The sequence below is a fragment of the Loxodonta africana genome, unplaced genomic scaffold (genome assembly GCF_030014295.1).
Source record: "Loxodonta africana isolate mLoxAfr1 unplaced genomic scaffold, mLoxAfr1.hap2 scaffold_165, whole genome shotgun sequence".
Taxonomy (NCBI): Eukaryota; Metazoa; Chordata; class Mammalia; order Proboscidea; family Elephantidae; genus Loxodonta; species Loxodonta africana.
In genome coordinates this window covers 94,329-112,301 of record NW_026974913.1, presented here as the reverse complement: position 1 = coordinate 112,301, position 17,973 = coordinate 94,329, and the positions used below count along the sequence as shown (strand labels likewise).

At 44.3% G+C, this 17,973-nt stretch overlaps 1 long non-coding RNA gene across 1 annotated transcript in view; it reads left to right on the top strand.

Annotated features, from left to right (window-relative positions):
- The first annotated feature begins 2,198 nt into the window (after positions 1-2,198).
- Positions 2,199-17,973, top strand: part of LOC135229212 (uncharacterized) — a 55,173-nt gene continuing 39,398 nt past the window's right edge. Inside the window, exon 1 of the long non-coding RNA XR_010319995.1 lies at positions 2,199-2,307. This is a non-coding gene — a long non-coding RNA (uncharacterized LOC135229212). The remainder of the gene's footprint in view (positions 2,308-17,973) is intronic.

Genomic DNA, 17,973 nt, shown 5'->3' with positions numbered 1-17,973 from the left:
AGGCACACCTTAGTCCTCAAAGTGACATCTTCGATTTTTAACACTTTAAAGAGGTCTTTTGTAGCAGATTTGCCCAATAAAATATGTCGTTTGATTTCTTGACGGCTGCTTCCATGGGTGTTGATTGTGGATCCAAGTAAAATGAAATCCTTGATGACTTCAGTATTTTGTCTGTTTATTGTTCCAGTTGTGAGGATTTTTGTTTTCTTTATGTTGAAGTGTAATCCATACTGAAGGCTGAAGTCTTTGATCCTCATCAGTAAGTGCTTCAAGTCCTTTTCACTTTCAGTAAGCAAGGTTGTGTCATCTGCATGTCTAGGCTGTTAATGAGTCTTCCTCTAATCCTGATGCCCCTTCTTCTTCATATAATACAGCTTCTTGGACTGTATGGATTATACGTTTTTTTAAAGACACTCAGTTTTTGGTAATTTACTGTGGCAGCCCTAGAAAATGAATACAGAGCCCTTCACCAAGAACAAGTCAAGTTAGCACCAAAAATGCTCCTGTAAGGGTAGCCGCGTAGCATGAGACATGGCAGTTTTAAAAAGTATGAAGTAAAACTCTCAGCTTTGACAGACAAAGAGCTCCTCTAAGACTAAGTTCATTGCTGTTGAGTCGATTCTATCTCATAGCGACCCTAAAGGACAGAGTAGAATTGACCCATAGGGCTTCCAAGGAGTGGCTGGTAGATTCGAACTGCTTGAATAAGTATTGTGAAAAAATACAACCCTGACACACAACTTTTCTGAGCTTAGTATTAAAACAAAACAAAACAAAACAAAGTCGCTATCGAGTGGATTCTCACTCACAGGAACCGTACAGGACAGAATAGAGCTTCCCCACAGGGTTTCCAAGGAGCGACTGGTAGATTCAAACTGCAGACCTTTTGGTAGCACCCAAATGCATAATCATCGCACCACCAGTGGCTTTCAAATCAGCTATAGGCTGATGATCTCCAAATTCTTAGAACCCAGAAAAGTACTCTACCTCAGAGTGGTATCCACAGCTGGGAACTGTTCTCCACACTTGGATGACCTCAGACATGCAAATCTAACATGTCCAGAAAAAATCTTTTGGTCATTTTCTCAAGTTTGTTCCTCCATGGTTTTCCACATGGTAGAGAATGGCTCTGGTGACCATGCGCTCATGGTAGCCTGAATTCTAGAAGTCACCTTTGATTCTCCATCCCCCTCATCCCATACGTCTGATCCACCAGCAATTCTTGGCAGCTCAAGCTCCAAAGTACACCTCAAGCCTGCCCACTGTTCCCACCTGCACTACCACCATCACTCCTCACCCTGACCACTGCAGAAGCATCCTGACCGGTCCTCTGTATTTGCTGTCTTCAAGTTCTCCTGGGCTACAGTTAATTCCTGGGACACATTCTTTCTCAAGACCATTGAACAATAGGAGAAGGGCATTTAGTTGTATGCTACCTCCTCCGCTTGAGCTGCATGTCCCTCAGAAATCACTTTTCACTGTCCACTCTATAATGTCTCTATTCCAATTTCCTGTCTTTGGCCGCACTGCTTTGATAGCGTGCATGCATGTGTGCTTCAGGGGTCATGTAGACAGCTGCTTGGAGGAATTTTTCTTAGTACAATCATGGTTGTGTGCCATCAAGAGATTCTGACTCATATCAACCCTGTATGACAACTTAGAACTGCCTCACAAGGTTTCCTAGGTTGCAGTCTTTATGGCACAGCCCTGGTGGCCCCGTGGTTAAGAGCTCGGCTGGTAACCAAAGGGTGGACAGTTCGAATCTACCAGTTGGTTCTTTGCAGAAAGACATGGCAGTCTGCTTCTGTAAAGACTTATAGTCTTAGAAACCCTGTGGGGCAGTTCTGCTCTGCCCTATAGGGTCACTATGAGTCAGAATTGATTCAACAGCAACTGGTTTGGATTTTGTTTGGTTAGAATCTTTATGGGAGCCCATCTCCAGATCTTTTCAACCCCTGAGCTGGTGGGTTCCAACAGCCCACCTTTCAGTTAGCCAAGCACTTAACCGTTGCACCTCCAATACTTAACTCTGCACGCGAGAGGGCCCTCTCCTGACATCTCCCGTCTCCTCACCCCGCACACTTTGGCGTTGTCCTTGCTTCTAGACCCCGCCCTCCCCTCTGGAGGCCCAACCCCCCCACGCCCGCCCCACACCCAGGCCGCTGGGGGGGGCCGGCAGCCATGTTCCTCGCCGTCCAGCCAGTTACTCCCGGAAGCGCTGGGACGGGTGGTGAGGGGTCCGGGCCGGATGGCGCGCCTTAGAGAGGATGCTGTTCGTGCTGCTTTCCGTGCCGTGTTTTCTGAAAGGTATGAAACTCCGGCAGCTGGACGGAGGGGCCCGCTCCCAGACTGAACAAGCCTGGCCCCTCGAAGGTGTGGAGGGAAGGCGCCAGGAGGGCGGGTCCCAGTCCCAGCATCCCGTGGGCTCCAGAGGTTGGGGAGTCCGGACGTTGGTTTAGCAGCTTGCATCGCCCCCTCCGGCGTACCCCGTCCCAAGTGATCCCCAGGAGCGGACGCGGCGTGGGGCCGGGTGGACGCAGCCACTCTAGGGGCTGCGAGAGGGAGCCTCTGGCCCGGGAGACGCAGCTGGTCTGCGAAATTTGCATCCCCATGGATTTGCGGGGGGGGGGGGTTCCAGCCGCGGGATCCAGCTGCGGAGTGCCCTCGGGCCTGGGGGCTTGAAGGGCTTGGGGAGAAAGTCCGTGTCCAGGGCTGCACCAAGGTCCCTACTCTGCCCGGGGCAGGTTTGCGGGCCAAGCTGGGGGATGGGCGCCTGCCCCCCACGCCCCCCACCTGCTCCCTGTGCCAGGGGGGAAACCAAGGCCCAGAGTTCGCCCGGGCGGGTGAGACTCCAGACTGAGGGCGGGGCACTCGCCCCCATTCCTCCTCCCACCCCCACCAGACTCCGTAGGGTGCCAGGGACGGGGAGAGAGGGATCCCCCGCCCAAGGCCATGCTGCCCCTTACTGTTTTGGGCGCTGTGCCTGGGAGGCTGAGGCACCCCGCGCCCTCGCCCGCGCCCAGCTGGTCTACTCTCGGGGCTGGGGCGTCGGCGCGGCCCCACCGGGAAAGGAAGGGGTCCTGGGAATCTGTGGAGCAGCGCGGGGATCCTACTCCTTGTGGATGCAGCGATTCAGTGTCTGTTAACAGTGTGGATGCCGGGTCCCGCTCCCCCTCTGGGTGGCGGGGTGGGGGTAGCAGGAAGGGGTCCTGAGCAACCAGGTCATTTGTTAACTTAAACATTTGTGCAGCGCTGTGTACCGGTCGCTGTGGACGCGGTCTCTGGTGCTGAGGGGATTTGAGGGTTCCTCACACTGGCGGGATTTGGAGCCTCTACCCTAGTGGCAGTGGGTTCGTGGGTTACCCTGGTGGTGTAGTGGTTAAGTGCTAAGGCTGCTAGCCAAAAGGTTGGCAGTTTGAATCCACCAGGCGCTCCTTGGAAACTCTGTGGGGCAGTTCTACTCTGTCCTATAGGGTCGCTATGAGTCAGAATTGACTCGAGGGCAACGGGTGTGTTTTTTTTTTTTTTAGGTTGGAGGAGATTAGGTGTCTCTCGGGCTGACACTTGAAGGTCTGGAGCTGGCCTTTTATGAGGGTTTATAAGGGTTTTAAGCGCTCCGGCCATGGGCGCCAACCCGATCTTCCAGCCCCTGCGGACGGGCGACCTCCCCCGCCCCGGGGGGATTGGCTGCTCTGGGACCCTGAGCCCAGAGGGCGGTGAGAAGCTGACAAACGTGAGTGATGTCGTGCAGGCTCCAGTCGGCGGGGCAGCCCTGCTCACACGATCTCAATATGGGCAGTGGGCTTCGTGCCTGGGGTGTGGTTTCCGATTGTTCACTCGTGTCCCCCCACCCCGTGCAGGGCGACAACTCTCCTCTGGGCGGGGACCTAGTAGAGGCCTGCAGGGCATCAGGGTATGGAGGGGCAGAGCTTGGGCGGGGAGGGCGCGGCCCTGCAGGTTCCTCTACGTGACCACGGCAGGGGGGTGCGGGTCGTGAAGGCTGGGCCTGGTCGAGGACCCACTAGGTCGCGCAGAAGGAGTGGGTTAGGATAGTAACAGCATTAATGGGAGTATTGAGAGAGCGCCCTGGGGCGTTGGGTCCCTTGGGAAGAAAAGCTTCTGCTATCGCCACTGGAGCAGTACCCAGGTCAGTCCCGGCTTAGGTCCAGGAGGTTCCCATGCTCAGAGGGTCTGGTGGGCAGAACGGAACCGGCGGTGCGCGCGCCCTCTCGCGGCCTTGCACCGAATCGCTGAAGTTCAGTGTCAGGCGATTCTAAGCCATGGTTTTGGAACTGAATAGTGAAGCAGAGCAAATGATGCAGTGCCTTGATGGGACCGGTGGAGACAACAAGAAGCAAAGCACAGCTGAAACTTCAAAATTCCACTGAGTGTTAGTAGGATTTGGAGGAAGAAAATAGACGGAGAGTCGAGAGGCCCAGAGATGCAGAAGGGTTAGAGGATTAGGGTTAGGGGTTAGGGTTTGGTGTTAGGGGTTCAGGTTGGGGGGTTAGAGGTTTGGGAGTTAGGTTTAGGGGTATAGGTTTTAGGTGGTTGGGGGTTGGGGTTACTAGGCTAGGGCACAAGAGGTTTAGGGTTATGGTTAGGGTTAGGGTGAGGCTGAGGTTGATTTCCCAGTCTTGTGTACTGTCTCTTCCTTCACCAGAGTTACCACATATCTGTCGTTTGGTTGGAAACCCTGATGGCGTAGTGGTTAAGAGCCACCGGTGCTAACCAAAGGCCTGCAGTTCAAATCCACCAGGCGCTCCTTGGAAACTCTATAGGGCAGTTCTAATCTGTCCTGTATGGTCGCTATGAGCTGGAATCGACTCGACGGCAGTGGGTTTGGTTTTTTTGGTTATTGTTTAGTTAGCTTTTCTCTACCCGCTCTTCGTCTCCCTGGTGAACATCAAGGATTGTTCCTGTGCGTAAATGTTTTCATGAGTTTTTATGATAGTGGTCTCTTACTGTATATGTCGTTTTGTGACTGACTTAGTATGATGCGCTCCAGATTCATCCATGGCGTGAGATGTTTCGGAGATTCATCATTGGTCTTTATTGTCGTGTAGTGTTCCACTGTGTGTATGTACCATAGTTTGTTTATCCGTTCCTCTGTGGATGAGCACTTAGGTTGTTTCCATCTTTTTGCTACTGTGAATAATGTTGCAGTGAACACGGGTGTGCATATGTCTATTCCTGTGACTGCTCATGGAAACCCTGGTGGCTAGTGGTTAAGTGCTACTGCTGCTAACAAAAAGGGTTAGGGTTTGGGGTTAGGGATGTTAGGGTTAGGGTTGTTAGAGTTAGGGTCGTTAGGGTTTGGGGTTAGGGGTTGGGGTTTGGGGGTTAGAGTTTAGGGCTGGGTTTTTTGGTTAGGGTTTTTGGGATGGGGGTAGGTGTTAGGTTTAGGGTTTGAGGTTAGAGTTCGGAGTTACAGGTTAGGTGTTAGGGGTTGCAGTTTGGGGTTTAGGGTTTTGGGAGTTTAGGGTTTTGGGGTTTAGTCATTAGGGTTTGGGTTAGGTTTTAGGGGTTTAGGTTTAGGCTTGGGGTTGGGTTTGTTTGGGATTTGTGGTTTGGGGTTAGAGGGTTGGGGTTAGAGGGTGGGTGTTAGAGGGTTGGGGTTTAGAGTTTGGGGGTTAGAGATTGAGGGAGTCAGGGTGAGGGGTTAGAGGGTGAGGGGGTTAGAGGTTGAGAAGATTATAGAGTGAGGGAGTGAGAAGGTGAGGATGTGAGGGGGTGAAGGTTAGGGTTTAGGGTTAGAGGGTTTAGGCTTAGGGTTCAGAGGCTTAGGGTTGGGGGTTAGGGTTTCGGGGTTCAGAGGTTGGGGTTGGTGTTGTGGTTAGGGTTAGAGGTATAGTTTAGAGGTTTAGGGTTACGGGTTAGGGCTAGGGTTTAGGGGTTCAGGTTTAGGGGTTTGGGATGGGTTTGGGGTAAGGTTTTGGGGTTTAGGGTTAGAGGGTTAGGTTTAGGGCTTAGGGCTTAGAGTTTAGGGTTTTAGGACTTAGGGTTTAGGGTTTAAGGCTTAGAGTGAGGGTTAGGGCTGGGGGCTGGGGTTAGGGTTTAGGTTTTAGGGTTTAGAGTTAGGGTATTAGGGTTAGAGGGTTAGATGACTTAGGCTTTAAGTTAGGGTTTAGGGGTTAGTGGTTGGGGTTAAGGGTGTTAGTGTTTAGGGTTTTGGCATTTAGGATGTTAGGGTTAAATGTGTTAGGGCTAAGGGTGTTAGGGTTTTAAGTGTTATGGTTTAGGGTTTAGGGTTGTGTTAGGGTTAGGCTTAGGCTCATTCTTAGGTTTAGGGCTAGGGATTTGAGGTTTAGTGTTTGGGGTTGGGTTTGAGGGTTGGAGGTTGAGTTAGAGGGTTAGGGTTTCAGGTTAGCCTTAGAGGGTTAGGGTTTGAGGGTTAGGGCTAGAGTAGTTAGGGTTAGGGTCGTTAAGGTTAGGGTGGTTAGGGTTTAGGGTTAGGTGTTAGGGTTTAGGGCTTACGGTTAGGTTTTGGGTTTGGGCTTTGGGGCTTGAGGTTTGGGTTTAGGGTTTGGGGCTTCGAGTATAGGGTTTAGTGTGTATGGTTTTTGTGTGTAGTGTTTTGGGGTGTAGGTGTTTAGATTGTAGGGTTTAGGGTATATGGTTACAGTTTGGGTTAGGGTTAGAGTTTAGGGCCTTGGTGGTTAGGACCTAAGGGCTTAGGGTCTTAGGGGCTTTGGGGCTCAGGGCTTAGGGGCTAGAGTTAGAGGGCTAAGGCCAGAGGGCCAGAGGGCCAGAGGGCCAGGGTTATGGTTTGATTCCTGGATGGCAATTTTTTTCCTTCAATATTTTGTATAAGTCATCCCATTGCCTTCTTGCCAGCATGATTTCTGCTGAGTAGTCCAAGTTTATTATTATTTACTTTCCTTTGTTGGTGACTTCTTTTATCCCTAGCCTCTCTTAAAATTCTCTTTATATTTGATTTTGGCAAGTTTGATTATTATATGTCTTGGTCACTTTCTTTTGAGATCTACCGTATGTGGAATTCGATGAGCATCTTTCATGATATCAGGGAAGTTTTTTGCCAACAAATCTTCAACAGTTCCCTCTGTATTTTCTGTTAGCCCTCCCTGTTCTGGTACTCCAATCACTCATACTTATTTCTCTTGATAAAGTCCCACATGATTCTTTGGATTTCTTCATTTTTTAAATTCTTTTATCTGGTTTCTTTTCAAATATATTGGTCCCAAGTGTTTTATCTTCAATCTCAGTAATTCTGCCTTCCAGTTCTTCAATTGTGCTCTTCTTACTTTCAGTTGAGTTTTCTAACTCTGTAATTTTATTGTTTATCTTCTGAATTTCTGATTGCAGTCTCTCTATAGTTTCTTGCTGCCTATTAAATTTTTATTATGTTCTTGAGTAACCTTTTTAATTTCTTCAGCTGCTTTATCTGTGTGTTCCATGGCTTGTTCTGCATTTTGCCTCATTTCCTTCCTGATGTCTTTGAGAGTTCTGTATATTAATCTTTTGTATTCTGCATCTGGTAATTCCAGGATTGCACCTTCATCCAGAAGATTGCTTGAGTCTTTGTTCTGAGAGCTTGTTGAAGCAATCATGGGTCAGCTTCTTTTTTTTTTATTTTAATAATTTTTGTTGTGTTTTACGTGAGAGTTTACAAATCAAGCCAGTCTCTCACATGAAAACTTATACACAACTTCTTACATATTCCCAATTACTTTCCCCCCAATGGGAGAGCCCACTCCCTCCTTCCACTCTTTCTTTTCGTGACCATTTTGCCAGTTTCTAAGCCCCTCTACCCACCCATCTCGCTTCCAGGCAGGAGATGCCAAGATTGTCTCAAGTGTCCACCCAAACCAAGTAGCTCACGCCTCACCAGCATCCCTCTCCAACCCATTGTCTAGTCCAATCCATGTCTGATGAACTGGCTTTGGGGATGGTTCCCATAGTGGGTAAACGGAAGGTGTGGGGGCCATGATCACTAGAGTCCTTCCAGTCTCAGTCAGACCATTAAGTCTGGTCTTTTTATGAGAATTTGGGGTCTGCATCCCACTGTTCTCCTGCTCCCTCAAGGGATCTCTGTTATGTTCCCTGTCAGGGCAGTCATTGGTTGTGGCCCAGCACTATCTAGCTCTTCTGGTCTCAGGATGATGTAGTCTGTAGTTCATGTAGTCCTTTCTGTCTCTTGGGCTCGTTATTATCTTATGTTCTTGGTGTTCTGCATTCTCCCTTGATCCGGGTGGGTTGAGAATCATCGATGCATCTGAGATGGCCGCTTGTTAGCATTTAAGACCCCAGACGCCACATTTCAAAGTGGGATGCAGAATGTTTTCTTAATAGATTTTATTATGCCAGTTGACTTAGATGTCCCCTGAAAACATGGTTCCCAAACATCTGCCCCTGCTTTGCTGACCTTTGAAGCGTTCAGTTCATTCAGGAAACTGCTTTGGTTTAGTCCAGTTGTGCTGACCTCCACTGTGTTGAGTGTTGTCCTTCCATTCACCCATAGTAGCTCTTGTCTATCTCTTGTTGTCCTTCCATTCACCCATAGTAGCTCTTGTCTATCTCTTTAGTAAATACCCCTCTCCTACCCTCCCTCACGCCCCCCCTCATAACAACAAAGGAATATGTTCTTCTCAGTTTAAACTATTTCTCAAGATCTTATAATAGTGGTCTTATACACTATTTGACCTTTTGCAACTAACTTCACTCAGCATAATGCCTTCCAGGTTTCTCCATGTTATGAAGTATTTCACAGATTCGTCACTGTTCTTTATCGAAGTGTAGTATTCCATTGTGTGAATATACTATAATTTATCCATTCATCCATTGATGGGCACCTTGGTTGCTTCCATCTTTTTGCTATTGTAAACAGTGCTGCAATAAACATAGATGTGCATATATCTATTTGTGTAAAGGCTCTTATTTCTCTAGGATATATTCTGAGGAGTGGGATTGCTGGGTTGTATGGTAGTTCTATTTCTAGCTTTTTAAGGAAGCGCCAAATTGATTTCCAAAGTGGTTGTATACCATTTTACATTCCCACCAGCAGTGTATAAGTGTTCCAGTCTCTCCACAGCCTCTCCAACATTTATTATTTTGTGTGTTTTGGATTAATGCCAGCCTCGTTGGAGTGAGATGGAATCTCATTGTAGTTTTGATTTGCGTTTCTCTAATGGCTAATGATCGAGAGCATTTCCTCATATATCTGTTAGCCGCCTGAATGTCTTCTTTAGTGAAGTGCCTGTTCATATCCTTTGCCCATTTTTTAATTGGGTTGTTTGTCTTTTTGTGGTTGAGTTTTAGCAGAGTCGTGTAGATTTTAGAGATCAGGTGCCAGGGGGAGATGTCTTAGCTGAAAACTTATTCCCAGTCTGTAGGTGGTCTTTATACTCTTTTGGTGAAGTCTTTAGATGAGCATAGGTGTTTGATTTTTAGGAGCTCCCAGTTATCTGGTTTCTCTTCGTCATTTTTAGTAATGTTTTGTATTCTGTTTATGCCATGTATTAGGTCTCCTAATGTTGTCCCTATTTTTTCTTCCATGATCTTTATCGTTTTAGATTTTATGTTTAGGTCTTTGATCCATCTGGAGTTAGTTTTTGTGCATGGTGTGTGGTATGGGTCCTGGTATGGGTCCTGTTCCATTTTTTGCAGATGGATATACAGTTACGCCAGCACCTTTTGTTAAAAAGACTGTCTTTTCCCCAATTAACTGACACTGGGCCTTTGTCAAATATCAGCTGCTCATATGTGGATGGATTTATATCTGGATTCTCAATATTGTTCCATTGGTCTACGTGTCTGTTGTTGTACCAGTATCAGGCTGTTTTGACTACTGTGGCGGTATAATTGGTTCTAATATCAGGCAGAGTGAGTCCTCCCACTTTGTTCTTTTTTAGTAATGCTTTACTTATCCGCGACTTCTTTCCCTTCCATATGAAGTTGGTGATTTGTTTCTCCATCTGTTTAAAAAATGTCATTGGAATTTGGATCGGAAGTGCATTGTATCTATAGATGGCTTTTGATAGAATGGACAATTTTACAATGTTGTCTTCCTATCCACGAGCAAGATATGTTTTTCCAATTACGTAGGTCCCTTTTGGTTTTTTTGCAGTAGTACCTTGTAGTTTTCTTGGTATAGCTCTTTTACATTTTTGGTAAGGTTTATTCCTAAGTATTTTATCTTCTTGGGGGCTGCTGTGAATGGTATTCATTTGATGATTTCCTCTTCAATGTTCTTTTTGTTGATATAGAGGAATCCAACTGATTTTGTGTGTTTGTATTGTAATCTGAAACTTTGCTGAACCCTTCTATTAGTTTTCTTGAGGATTCCTCAGGGTTTTCTGTGTATAAGATAATGTCTTTGGAAATAGAGATAATTTTATTTCTTCCTTACCAATCTGGATGCCCTTTATTTCTTTGTCTAGCCCAGTTGCTCTGGCTAGGACCTCTAGCACAATGCTGAATAAGAGCAGTGATAAAGGGGATCCTTGTCTGTTTCCCGTTCTCAAGGGAAATGCTTTCAGGCTCTCTCCATTTAGGATGATGCTGGGTATTGGCTTTGTATCAATACCCTTTATTATGTTGAGGAATTTTCCTTCTATTCCTATTTTGCTGAGAGTTTTTATCATGAGTGGGTGTTGGACTTTGTTAAATGCCTTTTCTGCATCAATTGATAAAATTACGTGGTTCTTGTCTTTTTTTTATGTGGTGGATTACATCAATTGTTTTTCTAATATTGAACCAACCTTGCATACCTGGTATAAATCCTACTTGGTTATGGTGGATTATTTTTTTGATATGTTGTTGAATTCTACTGGCTCGAATTTTGTTGAGGATTTTTGCATCTATGTTCATGAGGGATATAGGTCTGTAATTTTCTTTTTTTGTGTTGCCTTTAGCTGGTTTTGGTATCAGGGTTATGCTGGCTTCATAGAAGGAGTTAGGTAGTATTCTGTCCTTTTCTATGCTTTGAAATACCTTCAGTAGTAGTGGTAAGTCTTCCCTGAAAGTTTGGTAGAACTTTGCAGTGAAGCCGTCAGGTCCAGAGCTTTTTTTTGTTGGGAGTGTTTTGATTACCTTTTCAATCTCTTTTTTTGTTATCGGTCTATTTAGTTGTTCTACTTCAGTGTGTGTTAGTTTAGGTAGGCAGTGTGTTTCTAGGAATTCATCCATTTTTTCTAGGTTTTCAAATTTGCTAGAGTACAATTTTTTGTAGTAATTTGATATGATTGTTTTAATTTCAGTTGGATCTGTTGTGATATGGCCCGTCCCATTTCTTATTCGGGTTATTGGTTTCTTTTCCTGTATTTCTTTAGTCAGTCTGGCCAGTGGTTTATCAAATTTGTTAATTTTTTCCAAGAAGCAGTTTTTGGCCTTGTTAACTCTTTCAATTGTTTTTCTATTCTCTAATTCATTTAATTTTGCTGTAGTTTTTATTTTTTGCTTTCTTCTGGTGCCTGACAGTTTCTTTTGTTGCTCTCTTTGTGTTTGTTCAAGTTGTAGGGACGGTTCTTTCATTTTGGCTCTTCTTTAATATGTGTGCCTTTATTGATATAAATTGACCTCTGAGCACTGCTTTCACCATGTCCCAAAGGTTTTCATAGGAAGTGTTTTCAGTCTTGTTGAATTCTGTGAATTTCTTTATTCCCTCCTTAAGGTCTTCCATAACCCAGTCTTTTTTGAGCAGGGTATTGTGCAGTTCCAAGCATTTGATTTCTTTTCCCTGGTTTTTCTGTTATTGATTTTTACTTTTATGGTCTTTCATTCAGAGAAGATGTTTTGTAATATTTCAATGTTTTGGGTTCTGCAAAGGCTTGTTTTATGACCTAATATGTGATCTATCCTAGAGAATGTTTCATGTGCACTAGAAAAGAAATTATAGTTTGCAGCTGTTGGGTGGAGTGTTGTGTATAAGTCTATGAAGTGAAGTTGTTTAATTGTAGCAATTAGATCTTCTGTGTCTCTATTGAGCTTCTAACTGCATTTCCTACCCTTCACCGAGAGTGTTGTGTTGAAGTCTCCTACTATAATTGTGGAGGTGTCTATCTCACTTTTTAATTCTGTTAACGTTTGTTTTATGAATGTTGTGGCCCTGTCATTGGGTGCATAAATATTTAATATGGTTGTATCTTCCTGGTAAATTGTCCCTTTAATCATTATGTAGTGTCCTTCTTTATCCTTTGTGGTGGATTTAACTTTAAAGTCTATTTTGTAGGAAATTAATATTGCCTCTCCTGCTCTTTCTTGATTGTTGTTTGCTTGATATATTTTTATCCATCCTTTCAGTTGTAGTTTATTTGTGTCTCTAAGTCTAAGGTGTGTCTCTTTTATGCAGCATACAGACTGATCGTGTTTTTTTATCCAGTCTGCAACTTTCTGTCTCTTTATTGGTGAATTTAGTCCATTTACATTAAGTGTAATTTTAGATAAGTATGAGTTTTTTTTTTTTTATGAGTTTAGTGCTGTCATTTTGATGCCTGTTTTTGACAATTTCATTTTTCCATTTACTTTTTTGCGCTGAGTTTTTCTTTGTAGAATGTGTGTTCCTCCTTTTTATAGTAGTTGAATTTATTTTGCTGAGTCGTTATGTTTATCTTGGTTTTTATTTTGAAGTATGGAATTGTTAGACCTCATTGTGGTTACCTTAATATTTACCCCAGTTTGACTAAGTAAAAACCTAACTTGTTTCACCCTATATCACCTTGGTTTCCTCTACATATGTAAGATCTATGTCTCCTGTATTTAGTCCCTCTTTTTTGTCTGTTGTAATCTTTTACATAATGACATCAATGATTCCCTGTTTTGAGTAATTTTTTTTTAATTAATCTTATTTTGTTTTTGTGATTTCCCTATCTGAGTTGATATCAGGATGTTTTGTTCTGTGACCTTGTGTTGGTATCTGATATTATTGATTTTCTGACCAAAGAATTTCCTTTAGTAATTCTTGCAGTTTTGGTTCGTTTTTTGCAAATTCTCTAAGCTTGTGTTTATCTGTAAATATCTTAATTTCACCTTCATGTTTTAGAGTTTTGCCGGATGTATGACTCTTGGCTGAGAGTTTTTCCTCTTTGAGTGCTCTATATACGTCATCCCATTGCCTTCTTGGCTGCATGGTTTCTGCCGAGTAGTGCAAACTTATTGATTCTCCTTTGTAGGTAACTTTTCGTTTATGCCTGGGTGCTTTTAAAATTTTCTCTTTATCTTTGGTTTTGGCAGGTTTGAGGATATGTCTTGGTGATTTTCTTTTGGGATCTATCTTGTATGAGGTTCGATGAACATCTTGGGTAGATATCTTTTCATCTTTCACGATGCCAGGGAATTTTTCTGCCATCAGATCTTCCACTATTCTCTGTGTATTTTCGGTTATCCCTCCCTCTTCCGGAACTCCAATCACACGCAAGTTATTCTTGATAGAGTCCCCCATGATTCTTAGGGTTTCTTCATAGTTTTAAATTCTATTTGATTTTTCTTCAACTATATTTGTGTCAATTGCCTTATCCTCCAGCTCCCCCACTCTGCATTCCAGTTCCTCGAGTCTGCTCCTCTGACTTCCTATTGAGTTGTCTGATTCTGTGACTTTATTGTTAATATTTTGGATTTCTGAATGCTATCTCTCTATGGATTCTTACAGCTTATTAATTTTTTCACTATGTTCTTGAATAATCTTTTGGATTTCTTCAACTGCTTTATCCGTGTGTACCTTGGCTTTTTCTGTAGATTGCCTTATTTCATTTGTGAGGTCATTCCTGATGTCTTGAGGCATTCTGTATACAATTTTTTTATATTCTACATTTGGCAATTCTAGGAATGTATCTACATCCGGGAATGATTTTGATTCTTTGATTTGGGGGTTTGTAGAAGCAATCATGGTCTGCTTCTTCATGTGATTTGATGTTGACTGCTGTCTCTGAGCCATCTATAAGCTATTGTAATATTTTCTTTTATATTTGCTCACTGAGTCTTATCTTCTTGTTTTGTTTTGTTACAATACACCCAGATGGGCTACTGGATTGTGGTATCGTGATTGCTGTAGCTTTTGAATCACTTACGTCCTGTTACCAGCTTGCCTGAGCTGTTCCCAGGTATGTAAGTGTATGAGTCCATTCACTATTCTTGAATAGAATCAGCTCAGGTGTCCTGATAGCTGGTCACCTAGTGTGTGGTGTAGGCTCTCACCTATTATCTTAGAGGAGTAGTGGTGATGGTTGTATGCACCAGTTTCTATTAGTGGCAGGGGGTCACATTTCGAGGAGGGCAGGATGCTGACAGCCTTCCTTCAAGTGTCAGTGAGGTAGGTGTGGCTCTATTCTCTAGAGTGCTCTGGTGGGTGAGCTCTGCAGCTGTATCTTAGGCACCCAATGCTAGGGTAGACATCACTATTCTCAGATCCCTCTAGCAGGTGGCTAGGTGGTGTGGGTGGAGTCTCAGCCCTCTTTTCACTGGTGTGGACCAGTGAGGTCTCTGTTTAATAGGTAGAGAGGTATCTGACCTCCAAAACTTGCCTTTCCACTGCTGAGCTAAAACAATTATGGTCAGATGTCTATCAGAATTGCCTTTGCATTATAATAGCCACCTAGTTACCTGTAGGGTGAAAGCCAAAGACTATGGGTCTCTTAATGCCTGGATGGAGCTGATTCTGTATTGTTAATTGCAGTTTAGGGAAGTCAGGGAAGGATTTTTTCTTTGATTGCTAAATGGTGCTTTTCTCAGGCCAGGAGAACGGGTTAGAAAAGAAAGAAGAAAAAAAATCGAGCAGTGCACTTCACTCTCTGGCACAGGGAATTCCAGTCTTAATGAAGCTGGCTGGGGCAATGAGGGGTGGAATCAGATATATAGAAGAGAGTAGCCTGGCAAAATATACAAAGTTACTTATGTTGTTTGGTGAGGACTGTTTTTTCTGAGATTCCAGAGCATTGTGTAGCTTGCGTGTGCTGGCTGTATCCCTGCTGAGACTGTCCCAGAGGGTTAGGGTTGCGTCCATGCTCACACCATCTCAGGAAGCTGCAATCAGCTCCCCCACACTTAGTCCAACGCCCAGCACCAAGGTTTCCTTTCTGGGGTGCTGCACTCCAGGCTCCAAAACCAGTCGCTGCTTCCCCGTGGTTTTTCATTTCCCTGCCAGCCACGTCTGTGTGGAGCCTGCGTGTGCTGCCTGGGTCCCCTCCGAGGTTGGTCCTGAGGGTTAGGCCTACATCCGTGCTTCCCTGTCTCAGTAAGCCACAATCAGCCCCACCACTCTGGCACCAGGAAACTGCGAGGGCTCAAGGCTGTGGCGTGGGACACTGGCTCCGGAAGCGGTCGCTGCTGCAGTGTGGCTTTTCACTCCCCTGTCACTCAGGTCAACTCCTTAGTTCTGTGTTTGATGGTCAGGGTTTGTAGATTGTCCTTTATGTAATCAGTTCACTTGTTTTTTCGAGTCTTTGTTTCAAGAGGGATAAGCGGAAGCTTCTACCTAGTCAGCCATCTTGGTCCTGCCCCCGTGTCTGCCTCTTTATGTGATTTGATATTGACTGTTGTCTCTGAGCCATCTATAAGTTATTGTATTGGTTTATTTTATGCTTGCTTTTTGTATCCTAGCTTCTTGCTTTGTTTAGTTTTGGTATACCCAGATAAGCTGCTTGAGTGCACTAGGTTGATTATTTTCACCTTTGAAGCTCTAATGTACTATCACCAGATGGCTAGCACTGTTACCAGGTATATGAGCCTAGGAGTTCATTTACTTTTCTTGTATGGATTCAACTCAGGTGCCCAGGTAGTTGGTCATAAAGTGTAAGGTACAGGCTCTGTCCTACAGTCTTAGAGGGGCAGGGGTTATTGGTGTAGGCAGAAGTATCTGGCTGCAGTAGGGGGTCAGGCTCTGATCAAGGCAGGGGTCTGACAGCTGTCCTCTGAGTGTCTGTGAGGAAAGCACATCCCTGTTCTGTAGAGCACACGGGTGGGTTCTGCAGAAGGGCGATGGGTACCCAATGCTTTTGGTTGTAAGTTCTGGGCGGTACTACTTATCCTTGGAGCTCTGTCACAGGTGGCCAGGTATTGTGGGTGGAGCCAGCAGTCCTTAGGCCCCTGATGTGGGTAGGTGAAGACGCCGTTTAATAGGCAAAGCAGTGTCAAACATCAAACACCCATCTTTCCACTGTCCAGCTGAAACCATTGCAGTCTGGCAACAAGGGCCTATTCTCCTGAAATGGGCCCACACAGGTCCATGCTGGGGTGAAAGGTATTCAAAGCCCATGGACCGTTTGTGCCTGAACAAGAGCTACTTCTGTCCTGAGCTCCCCAGCTTAATTGAGCTGGCAGATTACCTTTCCCCCAGTTGTGAACTTATACCTTCTTCAAGGACGGAAGAATGGCTCAGAGTGGTACCGGGGCCTATCTCAGGCCCAGGGAAATTGACAGCCACTGAAGCCAGCTTGGGGGTTGGGGGCGTGGTAAAATAAACACAAGTAATTAGCTTTTGCTGCGAGTGCCATTCTTCTCTTGTTCTGGAGGTGTGAGTAGTCTGTGCAACTTGCTGTCTTTCCCTGAGTGAAGCGCCTCTGGAACGCTACTGCCAGCCCCACTGCACTCGCTCCAGGGAACGGTGCCTGAGGGTTCCTGGCTATTCAGGTCCAGTAACTCCTCTCCACTTCTGAATAGTCTCTCCCTCCCCCTGCCGTTGAGTCCGTTTTCTAACTTTGCCTTTGATGTTCAGGGCTCCTAGCTTGTCATAAATATAATTGCTTCACTTGTTTTTTCGGGTCTTTTTTCTAAGAGGGATCACTGGCAGCGTCTCACTACTCTGCCATCTTGGCCTCGCCTCTCTAATATAATCAACAATTTTTTTAAAAAAGAAAGAAAAGAGTGAAACCTGTAGAAACAACAAATAACAGAATGAGATCCACAGAAAAACTAGATATTGGAGCTATCAGACAAAGACACTGAAATAACTCTATTATGTTCAAAGAAATAAAGGCAAGACTTAGAAATTTGGCAAAAAACTAGAAACTACAAAACAGATCAACTTAGAAAGTCAACTGAAAACTATAGCTGAAGTTAAAATCTTAATGTATGTATATAACAGCAGATTACAAATGCTGAAGAGAGATTTAGTGGAAGACATGTTGGAAGAAAATAGAGGCATAGACAAAAGGAAAAATATATATAATATAAAAACAAATAAGATACAGAGAATACAATGAAAATATCCAGCATAAGATACTTTAAGAAGGAAGAAAAAGAATGAGGCAGAAAAACTGAGATTATGGCTGAGAAGTTTCCTCAAATGATTAAAGATATCAAGTTACAGATTCTAGAAGACTTACAAAACCCAAACCAAAAAAAAAAAAAAAAAAGGAACCAAGCCACTGCCGTCGAGTCGATTCCGACTCAAAGCGACCCTATAGGACAGAGTAGAACTGCCCCGTAGAGTTTCCAAGGAGCGCCTGGTGGATTCGAACTGCTGACCTTTTGCTTAGCAGCCATAACGCTTAATCACTACGCCACCAGGGTTTCCTTATAAGACCCATGTAGGGTAAATACAAAGAAATTCATAGTAGGACTGCTGAAGCTAAAGACAAAAAACCCCACAAAAAGCAAATAATTGAACACTACTAAAGAATGGAAGAGATTATCTTTAAAGGACAAACAAAAAAACTGACCGATGACTTCTCTACAGAAATAGTGAAAACCCTAAGACAATGAGATGATATATTTAAATTACAGAGAGAAAATCCATGGCAACCCAGAACTCTATGCTGAGGAAAAACATCCTTCATGAATGAGCAAAGACCTTTGTTTTCAGACAAACAAAACCTAGATAAGTTAACATCAGCATGCCCACATTAAAGAAAATTCCAAAGGTATTCTTCAAGCAGAAAGAAAATAAGGTGAAAGGCTTAAGATGCAAGAAGGAATGAAAGTTAATGAAATGGGTAAAAATAGAGGATTACTGACTGCATAACATAATAAGAATAGACTTTATTGGGTCTAAAATATGTAAGAAATTAAAATGTATGAGAA